Source organism: Panthera tigris, chromosome E1 (genome assembly GCF_018350195.1).
Source record: "Panthera tigris isolate Pti1 chromosome E1, P.tigris_Pti1_mat1.1, whole genome shotgun sequence".
In the NCBI taxonomy this organism is placed as follows: domain Eukaryota; kingdom Metazoa; phylum Chordata; class Mammalia; order Carnivora; family Felidae; genus Panthera; species Panthera tigris.
Genome location: NC_056673.1, coordinates 47,342,113 through 47,358,881, shown reverse-complemented (window position 1 = coordinate 47,358,881; position 16,769 = coordinate 47,342,113). Strand labels below are relative to the sequence as shown.

General features: G+C 40.6%; 1 protein-coding gene across 6 annotated transcripts in view; it reads right to left on the bottom strand.

The window, feature by feature from the left end:
* HELZ (helicase with zinc finger) overlaps positions 1-16,769 on the bottom strand; it is a 157,811-nt gene that overhangs the window by 139,650 nt on the left and 1,392 nt on the right. For 2 of the 6 annotated variants that reach the window (XM_042965477.1, XM_042965482.1), the window contains exons 2-3: positions 16,672-16,727; positions 12,386-12,442 (exon numbers count right to left, since the gene is read on the bottom strand). The exons of 1 other annotated variant lie outside the window; for it this stretch is intronic. The gene's annotated coding sequence lies outside the window, so the exon portion shown is untranslated. 3 more of the 6 variants (XM_042965478.1, XM_042965479.1, XM_042965480.1) reach the window with 3 other exon arrangements.

Here is a 16,769-nt window from a genome sequence, read left to right as displayed (position 1 = left end):
GCATAATGATGGCAAATTAGCACATGAAAAGATGAGGCTTTAGTCATCAGAGAAATGCAAATTAAAACCATGATTAGACACTACTACATACTGTTAGAGTGGCTACATTACAAACATCGATAATATCGGCGATGCGGAAGAACTGGAACACTCAAGACATTGCTGGTGGGAATATAAAATGGTACAGCTACTCCAGAAAAAGGGCTGACAATTTCTTAAAAAAGTTAAACACATACTCACTACATGACCCAGCAATCCCCTCTCCCCAGACAGCTACCCTGGAGAAATGAAAAGCCACGTTCACACAAAAATCTATACCCAAATGTTTACAGCAGCTCTATTCATAACTGCTAAAAACTGAGATATATCCAAATGTCCCTTAATCAGTGACCATGGAAAACTACTCAGCAATAAAAAAAGAATACATTTGCTATATATGCAATACCTTACATGACTGAAAAAGTAAAAGAGCCCAGTCTTAAAAGCTTACATATTGTATGATCCCATTTGTATTATATTTTCGAAAAGCCAAGACTAAAGGGATGGAAAAAGGTCAGTGGCGGGAGGGGTTATGGGGGGGGGGGGGTGACTATGAAAGAAGAGGGTGAGGACACTGCTCTGTATCCTGACTGCGGTGCTAGGTGCACAAACTATACGTGTAGGAAATTAATAGAAGTATACACCAAAAGACAAAAGCCAACTTTTACCGTGTGATAGTTTTAAGAGTAAACTTTTAAATTGCTTTTAAAATAGGAATCGGTGTCATAATTAATATGGTTTTTGTTTTTTAAAGTTTATTTTGAGAGAGAGAGAGAGAGAGAGAGAGAGAGAAAGAGAGAGAGCGAGAGGGAGCACGCGCGCATGCACATCCAAGCAGGGGAGGGGCAGAGAAAGGAGGACAGAGAAATGCCCAAGCAGGCTCCATGCTGACAGCACAGAACCCAACACAGGGCTCGAGCCCACGAATCATGAGATCATCACCTGAGACGAAATCAAGAGGCGGATGCTCAACCGACCAAGCCACCCAGGGGCCCGTAACATAGTTTTTAAAAACTGAAAAGAAACAGACACAGAAGGATAAGCGTGTTGTTAACAAATGGAAAACCTATACATTTCCTCTTCCGTGCATGTAGGTTTTAGAGGCAAGAATGGAGCCTTCAGAAAGAATGTCTCCAAATAGAGCAATCATTGAGTTCACTTGGCACAAAATATAGAATATTTTTCAAGAATTCCATCATCACTAGGTAATTTGTCTAGAACCAAAAGTAAATATTGAAAGAAAAATGAAATCAATAGTGCACCACAGAGGTGGTAGGTAGACAGGCCTGGACTAAGATATTTTCAGTAACAGATGAAAAAAAGGAAGGTGATTTTTAAAAGCATCATTCTTTGCCCACTGGGGACTTCTTTCTAAAACAGTATGAGAATAACCATCAGACCACCATGAAATCAAGGCATGAAATGTATTTTATTGTTTAAAAAAAATCAGTTATGGGGCGCCTGGGTGGCTCAGTTGGTTAGGCGTCCGACTTCGGCTCAGGTCATGATCTCACAGTTTGTGAGTTCAAGCCCCGCTGACAGCTCAGAGCCTGGAGCCTGCTTGGGATTCTGTGTCTCCCTCTCTCTCTCCCCCTCCCCTGCTCGTGCTCTCTCTCTCTCTCTCAAAAATAAATAAACATTAAAAAAAATTTTTTTAATCAGTTATCTTCCTTAATTTTCTTATTAATGTAGGCATGGCCCCCCTTTATTTCAAAAGAGCTAAAAATCTCATTTGATTAAAGACAGACTTCAAAGAACAAAAATAAACTGTGATCAAACAGCAGGAGCCCATAGTAGCAAATAAAATTTCTTCAATCTAAACCGAAGATGATTTCTGTATCTCTGTCTTAGACGTTTGTCTCCATCAGAAACAAAAAAAAAAAAAAAATTACCTCCCTCATGATTAACTTGGGTGGAATGAATCAGACTGCATTTGTAAAGATCTCGTAAGACTGAAGAGCTGTGCTAAACATTACCACTATCCACTCTGACAGCAATTACTAAGAGCCATAATCAGGACTTGATTGGACTCCAAGTTATCCTCAATTATTAAGCTATATAACAATAAAACCATAGGAAAACTTAAAAGACAAACATAATAAAATACACAAGTTTCTTTAAACAACTAACAAAACAAAAATGTAAACAAAGGAAGAACTGCCAGAAAAAGTTGTGATTCACTTTTTTTTTTAATTTTCCTTTAATCTGCCTCATGCATTATTATTTTCCCTATGGAAATTCTATTATTCTGAAAACAAGACTCTACTGGAAAGTAAATGTCGTGACAAAAGAAAAGCCAGATTGATACATTAAAATAAGCCCCATGACCTAGCCCCATGGGGGAAGGACACACCCCCTTCTCCCTCCTGAGCTAGGGAGTCAGGCTTCCTCAAGGGGCAGAGCATGAAGGGCCATGCCTCTGGAGGTGGCAAGGAGCTTCGGTACTAAATATCCAGGCCACCCACAGTCTGGCTACCACCTAACTAACTTTCCCACCACAACCCACGGGCAGTCAGGCTTCCCAGTCTCTGACACCATGCCCGTCCCTCTGCCTGCAGTCCCTGCCCTCCTCTCTCTCTGAACCTAACTCCTACTCACCTTTAAATGAAGGCTTCCATACCTACTTCCCTAAGATGCTCTCCCCAAACCAGTACTTCCTACAGAATCATCTATTATTTTGGATTAATCATCTATTATTTTGGATTAAATATATCATATAAGATGCCCTATCTGCCTGACACAACCATCTTATAAATCGGGGTCATATTTTATATCATTTATATCCCGAGACAACCATTCAATTCACTAAAGCCATTCAATAAAGACTTTAATTGAATTTCCCAAAGAGATGGCCTAAAATAACCTGAATGCCAAGCATTCCAAGAACTGTCCTGTACCAAATTAAATACTCATTAGAATTCCAAGTCATAAGGAGGAATGTTGTGTTATCTTTAAACTTATCTGCTTTTATCCAAAACTGGAATCTGTGATGGTTCTATGAGATACACAGGCAAAATATTCTGCAAAGCAAAAGTTTTATTCATTCTACTGTGTTTAATATTCACCCAGTCTTGCTCGCACTTTTCTCTAAAACTCTTATAAAATCTCTGAGCATGCAAGAAGCATTAGAAGAGAGACTAAGCCTATTGAGAAGAAAACTAGAAACTAAGATCATCAATCATATTCCATTTTGAATAATTTCTTTCATAAAGAGGTAAATTCTCCTAAATTCCAGAATGAATGGAATCACATAGCAAAGTAAAATGTTTTAAACACATAAAAGAAATACCCTAATGGACCTTCCACCATCTGTTTTAGTAATTAAAATAAAAACAAGAAAAACTTTTAATTTTTTTAAGTTTATTTATTTATTTGGTGGCAGGGGGCGGGGGGGTGGGGGGGGGCAGAGAGAAAGGGAGAGAGAGACTCCTGAGCAGGCTTCACACTGTCAGCAGAGAGCCCAATACAGGGCTCCAACTCACGAACCGTGAGATAACGACCTGAGCTGAAACCAAGAGTCGGACGTTCAACCGACTGAGCCACCCAGGTGCCCCAAGAAAAACTAAATTTTAAAAGCTGTATCAGCAGCTAAAACTGAGGGGTTTTTTTTCCATCTACTAGCTTGGCTTTTCCTGACCCATATTTTAGAATTGCTAGCAATTCTGGCAGTAGCCTTCTTTCAATAATTCCAAATTATTTCTTGAAAAGTTTGAGCCTCCTCCCAAATCATTTAACATGCTTACTAATCATTAAAAGTATACATATTTAAAAACCCACATTTATGAAGCAATCAAATTACATTAAAAGACTGACTTTCTAGAAAAGGTTGCTGCTTGCCAAGAAAACTATGACTACAAAAATTTTCTATTTGCATTTCTTCATTTTTCCTTTTAGATTATCTGTGTAGACTTGTAAACACATAATCCCAAACAGTTGAGCTTTTTACATAAAACATAAATCGATTTTTAAAAAGCCAACTGCATAATTAAAACAGTACCACCAACCACCATCATCCCTCTTAAAAGCTGTCTTTAATTTACCAACAATCTATGTTCTAAAAATATATTTTCAAATCAGCGTTTGAAACTCAGTACAGAGTTTCCTGCTCCCATTTGGTTAAGTAAAAACAAGTTGATTATAAAACAATACAGTATAGGGGCGTCTGGGTGGCTCAGTTGGTTGAGTATCCGACTTCAACTCAGGTCATGATCTCCCAGTTTGTGGGTTCGAGCCCCGCATTGGGCTCAATGCTGTCAGCCTATCAGCACAGTGTCAACTTTGGATCCTATGTCCCCCTCTCTCTGCCCCTTCCCCGCTTTCGCTCTTCTCAACAATAAACAAACACTGGGGTGCCCGAGTGGCTCAGTTGGTTAAGCGTCCGACTTCGACTCAAGTCATGATCTTCCCCGTTCATGGGTTCGGGGCCTGTCGGGCTCTGTGCTGACGGCTTGGAGGCTGGAGCCTGCTTCAGATTCTGTGTCTCCCTCTCCGTCTGCCCCTCCCCCACTCACACTCTATTGCTCTCTCTCAAAAATAAACAAAACACTTTAAAAATTTTTAATAAATATTTTTTAAAATCTTAATTAAAAAAAAAAAACACAACTGTATTTCATGTACCCCAGTACACACATAGCTCATCTTGAGCTTTAGATCCAGTATAGACACGTTTGCCCAAAACGCCACTCTCTGGTTGAGAAAGAAATGTAAATGCTAAGGCACAGGAGAACATCCTTTGTTGTCAACTGCTAATTGGATTAGAAATCCTTAATATCATTTCTAGTGCTGAAATTCTATTATTCTATATAAAACAACCTTAAAACAGATATACATTTGTGGCGCCTGGCTGGCTCAGTGAGTGGAGCGTGTGACTCAATCTCGGGGTTGTAGGTTCGAGCCCCATGTTGAGTACAGAGACTGCTTAAAAATCTTAAAAAATAAATAAGTTTAGGGGCGCCTGGGTGGCTCAGTCGGTTAAGCGTCCGACTTCAGCTCAGGTCATGATCTCACAGTTAGTGAGTTCAACCCCGCATCGGACTCTGTGCTGACAGCTTAGAGCCTGGAGCCTGCTTCGAATTCTGTGTCTCCCTCTCTCTCTGTTCCTCCCCCCGCTCATGCTCTGTGTGTCTCTCTCCCTTTCTCTCTCCTTCAAAAATCAATGAAAACATTAAAAAAAATTTTTTTTTAATAAATAAGTTTACATTATCATTTCACACCCATTAGGATGGCTACTATAAAAAAAAAAAAAAAAAGCCCAGAAAATAACAAGTGTTGGTGAGGCTGTGAACAAATTGGACTCCTTGTACACCGCTGGTGGGACATATGATGGTGTTACTACTTTGGAAAACATTAAGTACAGAATTACAACAAGATCCAACAATTCTACTTCTGGGTTAATATCCAAAAGAACTAAAAGCAGGGACTGGAACAAATATCTGTACACCCATGTTCACAGCAGCATTATGTCTAACAGCCAAAAGGTGGAAACAACCCAAGTGTCCATCCGCAGATGAATGGATTAAAAATGTGGCATTTACATACAATGGCGTATTATTTAGCCTTAAGAAGGAAGGAAATGCTGACACGTGCCACAACATAGGTGAGCCCTGAAGACACCACGGTAGGTGAAAAAAGCCAGGCACAAAGGACAATGTATGATTGTACTTACATGAGGGACCTAGAATGGCAAATTCATAGAGACAGAAAATAGAATGCTGGTTGCCAGAGGCTTGCAGGAGGGGGAAATGGAGAGTTGTTTAACAGGTACACAGTTTCGGTTCGGGGCAATGAGAGAGTTTTAGAGACAGATGGTGGAGGCAGTTCAACAACACGATTGTACTTACTGCCACTGAAATGAATATAAAAATGGCTAAAATGGTAAATTTCTTGTCATGCATATTTAACCAAAATTCTAAAAACTACAAGTACACAAGCCTTAATAACCTCCTTATAAGCAGTGAGGCCCACGGCTTAATCCAGAAGCAAACTTAAGGATCCCTCATGGTCCATTTCCCAGTATGCCCTACCCATGAAGAAGGACCAAGAGCAGGGGCGCCTGGGTGGCTCAGTTGGTTAAGCATCCGACTTAGGCTCAGGTCATGATCTTGCAGTTCGTGAGTTCGAGCCCCGCGTTGGGCTCTGTGCTGACAGCTCGGAGCCTGGAGCCTGGAGCCTGCTTTGGATTCTGTGTCTCCCTCTCTCTCTGCCTCTTCCCTGCTTGTGCTCTGTCTCTCAAAAATAAATGAACATTTAAAAAAAATTTTTTTTAAATAAAAAAAGAAGGACCAAGAGCCAGAGTCAAAGGTGAGAAATTAGTCCCACTAAATAAACTCAGAAAAACCAAAACACAGGACCAAGTCCAAGGTGGTTGGCGAGTGGCAAGCTAGGAAAGAGAAGGTGGGGGGCGCCTGGGTGGCTCAGTGGGTTAAGCGGCCGACTTCGGCTCAGGTCATGATCTCGCGGTCCGTGAGTTCGAGCCCCACGTCGGGCTCTGTGCTGACGGCTCAGAGCCTGGAGCCTGTTTCAGATTCTGTGTCTCCCTCTCTCTAACCCTGCCCCGTTCATGCTCTGTCTCTCTCTGTCTCAAAAATAAATAAACGTTTAAAAAAAAAAAAAAAAAAGGAAAGAGAAGGTGGGAAGCAGGGACTCTCTCAGGACATGGCCAGCTGATGAGACTGGTAAGGACAGAAGAGCGGTGAGAACAAGGAAGAACAGAGAGCAGGAGAGATCGGAGAAGGGAATTGCCCCTAAGGTAACAAAAGAGAGGGGAGTGGAGGCAAAGGTAAAAAAGGTAAAAAAGCAAGAAGGGGATTCATTCAAGAAGAGATTCTGTCCAAGGGTCAGCAGAAAAATTACTTCCTTCCATTGACATGGCCATTTGTATCTAAAGAAACCAAAAAAGTTGATGAAGCCTAAGAAAAGTTAGGGAGAAAAATTTTGTTCTATGAAAGACTACTACTGTGTCACCATCCGCAGAGAACTAACATCACTTTTCATGGGTTTTTGTTTTGTTTTGTTTTTTATACAAGAACAACTTATTTGCTTAGAATTAATTTCAATGTGGGCCTACCTTTTTTGTTATTAAACATTAGTATACCATGAATGAATTTAAAATGTTCTACAGAACAGGAGTTAAGAGTATGCAAGCTTGAGGGGGTGCCTGGGTGGCTCAGTCGGTTAAGCACCCAACTTCAGCTTAGGTCATGATCTCGTGGTTTGTGTGTTCAAGCCCCACATCGGGTTCTCTGCTGTCAGCATCGAGCCCGCTTTGGATCCTCCGTCCCCCCTTCTCTCTGCCCTTCCCCAGCTCATGCTCTCTCCTCCCTCTCTCTCAAAAATAAACATTAAAAATTTAAGAAAAAAAAAAGAGTTTACAAGCTTGAAACCAGATCTGCCTGAATTTCAATCTTGGCATGGCAACCTGAGACAACCTACATAACTCTGCCTCAATCTCCCAATCTGCAAAATAGGGATAATAACAGTATCTACCTTGCAAGCCTCTTGCCAGAATTAAATAGGTTAAATTATAAAAGTACTTAGAACAGTGTCTCGCCACTGTTATAAAAGCATCAGCTCACTATTACCCCCCAGGTCTAGAATACGAGCTCCATGGGAGCTGGGATTTTGTCTGCTTTGTTCACTATTGAAGCCCCTGACCTAAGTATGTGCTGAAAAATAAAAATTTGTTGAATCAGATACACTTTATGCCAGCAACACAGAACCCTGAAGTTGAAGAGCACGACTTTTTTGTTACTACTGACAACTAAAACCCGCATAATAATTTAGCCCGAAAGTTTAGAGTTCATACAGGGTTTTGACATACCTTGTCTCAAGGGATTTTACAAAGCTGATATTATTTATCTCCATCTCACAAACTAAGAAGACTTCAGGGGTTTGCCCAAAACACAAAGTCTGAGGCAGAACAGGAATTCTGAGCATGGAGTCTGCTGGGGATTCTCTCTCTCTTTCTCTCTCTCTTTCCCTCTCCCCTGCTCGCTCACTCTCTAAAATAAAATAAATAAAAAATAATAAAATAATTTTTTAAAGTTAAAAATAAAAAAAGCAAGTCCTCATTCCCCAACGTAAACTCCACCACTCCCAACTTTCTACTGAGTACACCTGAATGTGAGGACAACAGCCAGATGACAACCTTCAGCTCTTGGCAGTGAGGGAGGGAAGGGGACACTGGACTGGGAGTCAGGAAGCTTCATCTGTGCTTGGTTTTAATAAGTACGAGACCTCTCTGGCTCCTCTAATGCCTCTGGGCCCTGAACTTCCTCATCTGTTCCTTCTAGGACTAAAATTCTGACTTCGGCTTTCTCCTAGCTTCTGGAACTCAACAAACAAAACCAAATTCATCTTTTCTCTATTTCAAACCCCTCTGATGTCCCTATTCCTGATGCCCATTCTGCCAGCCACCCAAGCATAAACACTTCAACATGACCTCTGACTTAGAACTGACTGTTTCCTTCCCCTCCTGCCTAATCAGTCACCACAACCCTGTTCAACCTCCAAAATATCTTCTGAATCTGTCACCTCCTTTCCATCCCCAAGGCCATCGACTCAATTCAGGCCCTCGCCTGAACTATGGCCGTGAGCACAACTAAGTCCCTCCCTGTGTCTCCTCACGGCCAATCCATCATACTCATCCTCGGTTTGGCACTCAACACCCTCCAAGACCCAGTCCTGACCTCTCTGCGGCCTCATCTTCCATCGCGTTCCGTTATGTCTCCCAGGGTCCAACGAGTTTAGACGCACAGTTTCCTGGCACCCAACTCATTCTGGCACCAACCCCAGCCTCTGCCCAAGCTATCCTTCCCTCCAGAATGCCTCCTTCCATCGCTTCTCCTCTTCGGGGGGGTTAATTTAAATGCCGCTTCTTCAACTGAAGTGTTCCCTGATCTCCCCAAGGGGACAGTATCACTCCCTCTACTTAACCCCTAAACACCTTGGTGGAACCTCTTTTAGAGCACCTATCAAACTCCTAGTAGTCCTTTCATTTTCTGGTGCCCCTGTTCTCCCTACGAGAGGATTCGTTCCTTATGAGTAGGAAATAGGTTTTATTCACCTTCGTATTCCTCACAAGACAGCTTCTCAAAGACTGTGAAGACATGATGGTATGCCATGAATGAGCTACAGATATTCCACACGGTGATCCCCTCGGCCCTCCAAGCAGCCACAAAGCGGCTTCGGCAGCCAGAGTCCCCACTGGTCAAGTCTCAAGCATTCCCAAGTAGCCTCCGCCTCCAACCAGGCAGAGGCCGAGACGACGACTTGAGAAGCACTCAGAGGACGCACGTGGCACACTGTATAAAGTGGATGCCCAAGAAACATTTGCTGAATTGAATCTTGGAATAATCCATCTGTTCCCCCTCAACCGCTGTCCCCAAGATCCCTGACCATCTAGACCTCTTTGAACGTTTTCACTGGATGTGTTCTGGTAATCTTTTTATTAACTACCTATCATCACCTGGTTATACTCGCCTTACTATCCAAAGCTTACATCAATGCTGTATTGCGCAAAACAGCAGAGAATACGCACAATTTACCATGAAGAGATTCAAAGAATGAAATTCAACACTATCAAACAAAGAAAAGCAAATGCCACTTTACACTACCAAATGAGCAAAAACTTTTTTTAAAAAATTTTTTTAGGGGCGCCTGGGTGGTTCAGTCGGTTAGGCGTCCGACTTCGGCTCAGGTCACGATCTCACGGTCCGTGAGTTTGAGCCCCGCGTCGGGCTCTGTGCTGACAGCTCAGAGCCTGGAGCCTGTTTTGGATTCTGTGTCTCCCTCTCTCTCTGACCCTCCCCCGTTCATGTTCTGTCTCTCTCTGTCTCAAAAAAAAATAAACATTAAAAAAAAAATTTTTTTTAATATTTTTTAATGTTTATTTATTTTTGAGAGAGGGAGAGAGACGGAGCGTGAGCAGGGGGCAGAGGTGCAGAGGGAGAGGGAGACACAGAATCCGAAGCAGGCTCCAGGCTCTGATCTGTCAGCACAGAGCCCGACGCGGGGCTCGAACCCACAAGCTGTGAGATCATGACCGGAGCCGAAGTCAGATGCCCAACCGACTGAGCCACCCAGGCGCCCCAGTGAGCAAACACTTTTAAGGAAAAAATGTATTTCTGTCCAGTTATGGTAAAACTGGTACGTCCGTGTTTCTGCTAATAGTACAAACTGGTACAACATTCTTGAAAAACAGCGTGGCAACACATATCAAAAGTCGTAATAACATTCATTCCATTTAACACAATACACTCAGGGGGAGCCTGGGTGGCTCAGTCAGTTAAGCAACCTACTTCAGCTCAGGTCATGATCTCATGGTTTGTGGGTTCGGGCCCCACATCAGGCTCCGGGTGGACAGCTCAGAGCCCGAAGCCGGCTTCGGATTCTGCCTCCCTCTCTCTGCCCCTTCCCTGCTCACACCCTGTCTCTCTCTCTCTCAAAAATAAACATTAAAAAAAAAAATTATAACACAACACTCAGAAATGTATCCTAGAACTCTAATTAGTCAAAAAATAATAAACATCTACAATAATGTAGATTAAAGTATTAAGTGAAAACCAGGGAGCAACATGTTTAACCTAACATTAAAAAATTTAAGTAAATTATGGGAGCATGACTTGATGAAATATTTTGCACCCTTTCAAAATGTAAGCATATAAATTAAAATTGTGACACCTATAACATGAAAATGTTCCATGATCTAACAAGCAGAAAAAATTCCAATTACATGCACTATAATTAGACATGAATAAAAAATATATATATATGTACACATATATATACATGTAAATGCTTGTATGTGTACACGTGTATACATACATATATAGTTTTTAATGGAACTCCAAAAAGAAAATCAACGATTTTAGGGTAATAATCTAAATATTTAACAATTTAATATCCATTCCTGTTAACTTAAAAAAGAAAGTCCCCCCATACTCAAGAAAGAGGGGTTCCGGGATACAAGCTTGACAGAACCTCAAGAAAAGGTCCAACCTATCACTGAGCATTTTGGCCTTACCTGAGAACTCACACGTTCCTTATCACAATGACCTCTATATGACAACCCCAGACCATAGCTTTCCAAGGACCAAGGAACCATCTCGAATGGTCTTCAGATCACACCCACGAACCCATGAATCATGCAAAACAAGCATAGCCTCAAAAACAAAGACAATCAGCAAAGAGCCAAGCCCACATTCAATTATAAAACCTGAAAGGATACAGTAGCGTCACATTCAAGTGTCGGGTATTCTCAAAGCCAACTTGCTGCCTCAGTGACGGACTGTATCACATTTAAAAAGCAGTCTGAAATCATGGACAAATCAAAGAACTAAGGGCCAAGAGACCAAGGTACCGTGAAAGGGAAAAAGAAAAGTTATTCCAACTACAAAGAACAGAAAACTGAAAACTCCAGCTTAAAGCAGATGGGTAAAAAGTAGCTGGCAATGTCTTGTAAACCAGAGGCCAGAGGCCATAAGGCAGGATGGCAAGATATTTTATCAACAGATGAAGCTTCCTTGAGCTGGTGAGGTCTAAAAAAGACTAGCATTGAAAATGTATCAAAACATAATTTTAGCACTGATGCCCCACAAGGACAGTATCAAAACAGTCTTCTAATTGTTTTTGCTGTAGTATCACCATTGTCCAAATTTAAAATGAAAGACCAAGATGCTATAATGGACCAAGAAAATTAGTTCTTGTGAATTACAAATAATAAAGATCAAATGGCCTTTCTTAGCAGGGCATTTCAGCAAAAGACAACAAATATGAAGGACTAATTAAAGCAACCATTAGGAAAGAAAGTTTAACCTTTTGTTTCTATCGCTGTGTTCTCACTACCTAGATGCACAAAAATGCAGACATATACAGTCATTCGTGACAACACACACACAGCAGATAACAGGAAAAACAAAACTATTCAATACTTCCCCAAGTTCATGGGAGCACAGGGGGATTACCACTCCAGAATGCTGACTCAGAAACTGAAGGGCCTCTCAAGTTCTAATCATATGCAGATAGGAGTCGTCTCTGTGCAGTTACTCAATCAGAACATAAGTAGAAGATTAACCTACCCTGGCTTCTCTTCAAACAAACTCTGGCAGAGCGGCCCCCGGGCTCCTCAGAGTATGTTCATCCTCATCCAGTCTGTTCCAGAAGCAGCCAATTCAGTCAGGACCCGCATCTTCAGGTTTCCACAGCTTCCCTACCATGCAGCATCACTGCATCCTTGTCCCAGCTTATGCTTCCTGGCCAGACACTCTACATTTAAAGTCTCTCCTCTCTTCCTCAGGCATCACCAAGTTCTTGTTTTCTAAATAAAGCTCTCCTAAACCTTACTCACCTGCAGTTCACTGCACTGGGTGTCACCCAAATAGCCCATCAGAGCTCTTTATAATTTCTGAAAGAGAGAAAAGGAAGCTTTTCAATACATAGTAGAAAACACCTTTGCTGATGTATCAGTTCTGAAGCGTTTGTATCCAATATTCACAGCGTATGGTCTTCTGGTCCATAGTATTTCAGTAAAACGTGGCCTAATCAGCCAAGACCAAAAGTCCTGAGATAAGAGACCAGAGATAAAAGTTCGGTTTATTGTTGCTATTACTTAGCGGTGTGACCTTGGGCAAGTCACTTGACTTCTGCAGGCCTAAATCTCCTCATCTGGAAAATCAGACAGACCAGGGATGAGCAGCAGAGCACATTGCAGGGGAAGAGCACAGGCCTTCCAAGACAGGCCAGCACCACAAGCCACTAGTCATCATGACATCTGTCGGCTAGTTGTTCACATTTGGCCTAAATCTCCTCCTGGGCAAAACAGAAATAACAACAAGTATCTTCGGGTTGTTCGAGAATTAAAGGAGAGATGATGAGTTATAAAGAGACTATAGTAAACACACTGTGTGGTTTATCATAAAATTCTACAGGTGGTAATTACCACCATTACCCCCGGCCCTAAGGTTATATAAATTCAATTCACAAATATTTTTTTTTTCCTTACGGGATCAACAAATCAAAAGCGTACCATCCCGACAATGGAATTAACCGGGTGTCTCACTAACAATTCAATTACAGTTATCTTCAACTGATGGTAGTTTACGATTATCAGTATTACTTAACATCAGCAGGAAAGAGATGTTAGCCCCTGCACAACATCTAAACTGGTTCAGTGGCCATGCCTTCCGCGACTTCTCCCTCTGCTTTCCCTACTACTATATAAATACCCAGTAACAGGTCTTCCAAAAGCCAAATGACACCAACTGTTTTCCATGGTCAGCTCAAGGGAATACAACGAAAGATGGAGGAAAGGGAACGAAGGCTTTTTTTTTTCCCCATCTTTTTTACTTTACACACTTAAGTACTGTTCAAATTTGTTTACCACAGCATGCGTCAGTTTTGCATAAAGACAACTGTTTAAAACTATGTTAGTTATACATTTTGCCTAGTGACAGGAAGCTCCCCTCACAGGAATATTGTCACCGCAAGGAGAATTTCCACAGAAGAAAGCAAAAAGGCAAATTCAGATGTGCTGAGAACACCTAAAATATGGCACCAAAATAACAAAAATCACAAACATTCACACTTCAGAATGGTTCAGTCAAAAAATATGCCATGCGTTCTCTGAAGATCTAATGATGAATCGGGGGTTTTTCTTGGTTCAAAGCAGGATGAATATATAAACGTTGGTTTTACCAGACAACTTCCTGCTCTTAGAGAAATGACCCAGTACAATTTATACAAGTAAACAAGTTGGTATGACTCTGAAAAACTGTCAACTAGTCTTAGACAACTGACAGCTTTTAAAAATTATATTACATATAGAAATTAAAAGTCTTCACACAACATCTACAATTTGTTAAAAAAGGAATAATAACTCTATTAAAATTCAGGATTACTCAAAAGTATCACCCCAGCCACTCCTGGAGTGACAAACCACTATGTTTTATGTTGCTTCTAGCCAGTGCTACATAAATCCTGACTACACCCATCAATTTAAATGAACTGTAAGCTGGTGTGTCCACATTCTCCACACATAACATAGTTCTTTCCCAGAAAACGTTTCAAAATATTACTTAGAAATCAAACTGTATTTGCAGGCACACTTATCCACGTTTATGAGACTAAACAACCATAACAATTTGCTCGTAATTTTTAAGCAGCCCCTCCCCCTACCTTGTTTATCAACAAGTTAATAAACTTGGCCCAAAATCTTCTATGCATTTGAAACAAGAGGCCAAGGATGTTATTTCTTGTGCTGAGCCTGTATTTGGATCTTAAATATAGTCAGACAATTATAGACTAACTTGCATTTAATATTAATACCAAGCCTACCTCTTAAACAGGGAATAAAAATGCATGTACGAGATCTGGTCTACTTATTTGTAGGTCCCTCTGCAATATTCTTAGCCTTTCATGAATATGCTGTGTATTTTTAAACTACACAAGGCCCTCTGCCTGATGATCTGTCCTGTTGTTTTGGCATCCCTCCCCTCTCCAGTAAAACACTGGCCAGTCCATAAATGTATACAGACTTTATAATGATGCAGACTGAATATTTTTGATATTAGAAGATGAAAAATCTTGCTAACAGTGGCAAAAAACAAGTTTGCCACCTGACAGAGAGGTACTTAATGACTCCCCAAAACTACAGCCTTACCTAAAAATAGTGTCCTAGCTTCTCAGCCAAAAGGATAGACGAAAAAAGCTGCCTTTATTCAGCTAAAAGACAGACTTCTACTTTGCCTCAACCTTTAAGACGAAGGTACTTCTTATTTTAGAATACTTTGTGTAACAACTTGTTTGATGGCCAACCACTAACTTCACTTTGAAGTGACTACTGACAATTTACATGGTCTACACGTATGAAAACTGTGGAAAAGGTCTTGACACAATGCAGGCCAAACAACACTAGCCACAAGAGACTACCTATTTCTAAATACTCAATTTTTTTAAGTTTGTCCTTATTTATTTTTTTAGCATTCTCTACACCCAACATAAGGCTCAAACTCCTGACCCCAGAGATCAAGAGTCTCATGTTCTTCCAACTGAACCAGGCAGGTGTCCTAAATATTCAGTTTTTCAGACCACAAACAAACATCTCCATCGGCCAAGACATAGATCACTGGTTCCTTTCCACAAAGTAATCTGCAAAATTAAATAGATAAATAAATAAAAATAAAAGGTCTTGATTGGGAGGTCTAAGGCATGAATATGCCTCTATCTGTAAGCTGAAAATAAATTTTAAAATCCACATTTGCTCAGCAAAGAATAAAAATAAAAGTCTATGGGGGCTCCTGGGTGGCTCAGTCGGTTAAACGTCCGGCTTCAGCTCAGGTCATGATCTCTCGGTTTGTGAGTTCGAGCCCGGCATCAGGCTGTGTGCTGACAGCTCAGAGCCTGGAGCCTGCTTCGGATTCTGTGTCTCCCTCTCTCTCTACCCCTTGCCCTCTCACACTGTCTGTCTCTCAAAAATAAACATTAAAAAAAACTTTTTTAATAAAAAATAAAAAATAAATAAAAATCTATGTAATACACACAAGTTTCAAACGCAAGCAAATGTGGCCTGTGCACTTACAGAAGGATGATTGATTTATGTCCACCTTCCCCTCCCAGGTATTTGTGTGTACGGTTTTGTTTTGTTTTTGTTGTTTTGGGGGTTTCCTTTTTTTTTTTTTTTTTCTTTTGGTAAAGCAAAATGTCAATAGTATGCCTCAATCTGGAAAAAAAATAAAGCACAGCTTATTCTCCTTAAATAGATATTGTGATAAATAGGAAGTTTGTGACAGGATCTCAAAATCCAAAGGCTACCCAGATGTGTTGGGGAAAAAACACACACACAGACACAAACAATGACCAATTTCCCATAATAACTTTACATTTTCTCAATAAACCATAACAAAATATTTTTAAAGTTGAGAAAAGTGCTTGTGAAAAATGTAAAATTAGCAAACTTCTCTCCTCCTCCTTACTGAATTATAACTGCTCACAAACACTCTATCAATGTCCTTTAAATCCAAAGCATTCTAAATTAGATTAAAGCAACACTTCCAATTCACATATCACATAGGACCAAAAATTAGCCCTAATAAGCTAAAATCTCAACACCCTTGTTTTTTATTTCAAAATAACCACGTGACAAGTATTATTCCAGTTTTTATAAAACAAAAGGAGAGACTGATGCCTAAAATAAATCTTTCCAAAGGAAAGGTTATATTTGACAAGAGTCCCAGGAACTGTGGACACACAAAATCCACATAAACAATCACTAACGCTCAATGTGGAGTATGTGATGGCTCCCAATACACACAAGAAATTAAGACATCCAACTGAAATTACACAAGGAAATTTAAATATAATGACCCCTGGTGAAGATACTGATCAAGGAGAGTTGCAAATAACATTTGGCTGTGGATACGCTCCACTATAGCTGAGCATGTTCAACAACTGAAAAGTTTGGTCCATAGGACACATTTCTCCTTTCTAAATGGAGCCCTGCCTATACACCCATGTGATTGATTGAGATGTTTGGAAAATAAAGATGGTCCCGTCAATTTAGTTTCAGCCTCACCCTTGTGCATTAGTTAAAATAAAGAAGGGGGAAAAAAGGTAAATCATTCTTAACTCCAGTCTCACCTTACACATCTCATCAGCACTGTAGTTCTTTAGTGATCAATTACTTCATCCAATTCCTGAGGCAAATAGAAAAGTAAAATGTGTCTGTACAACATCAG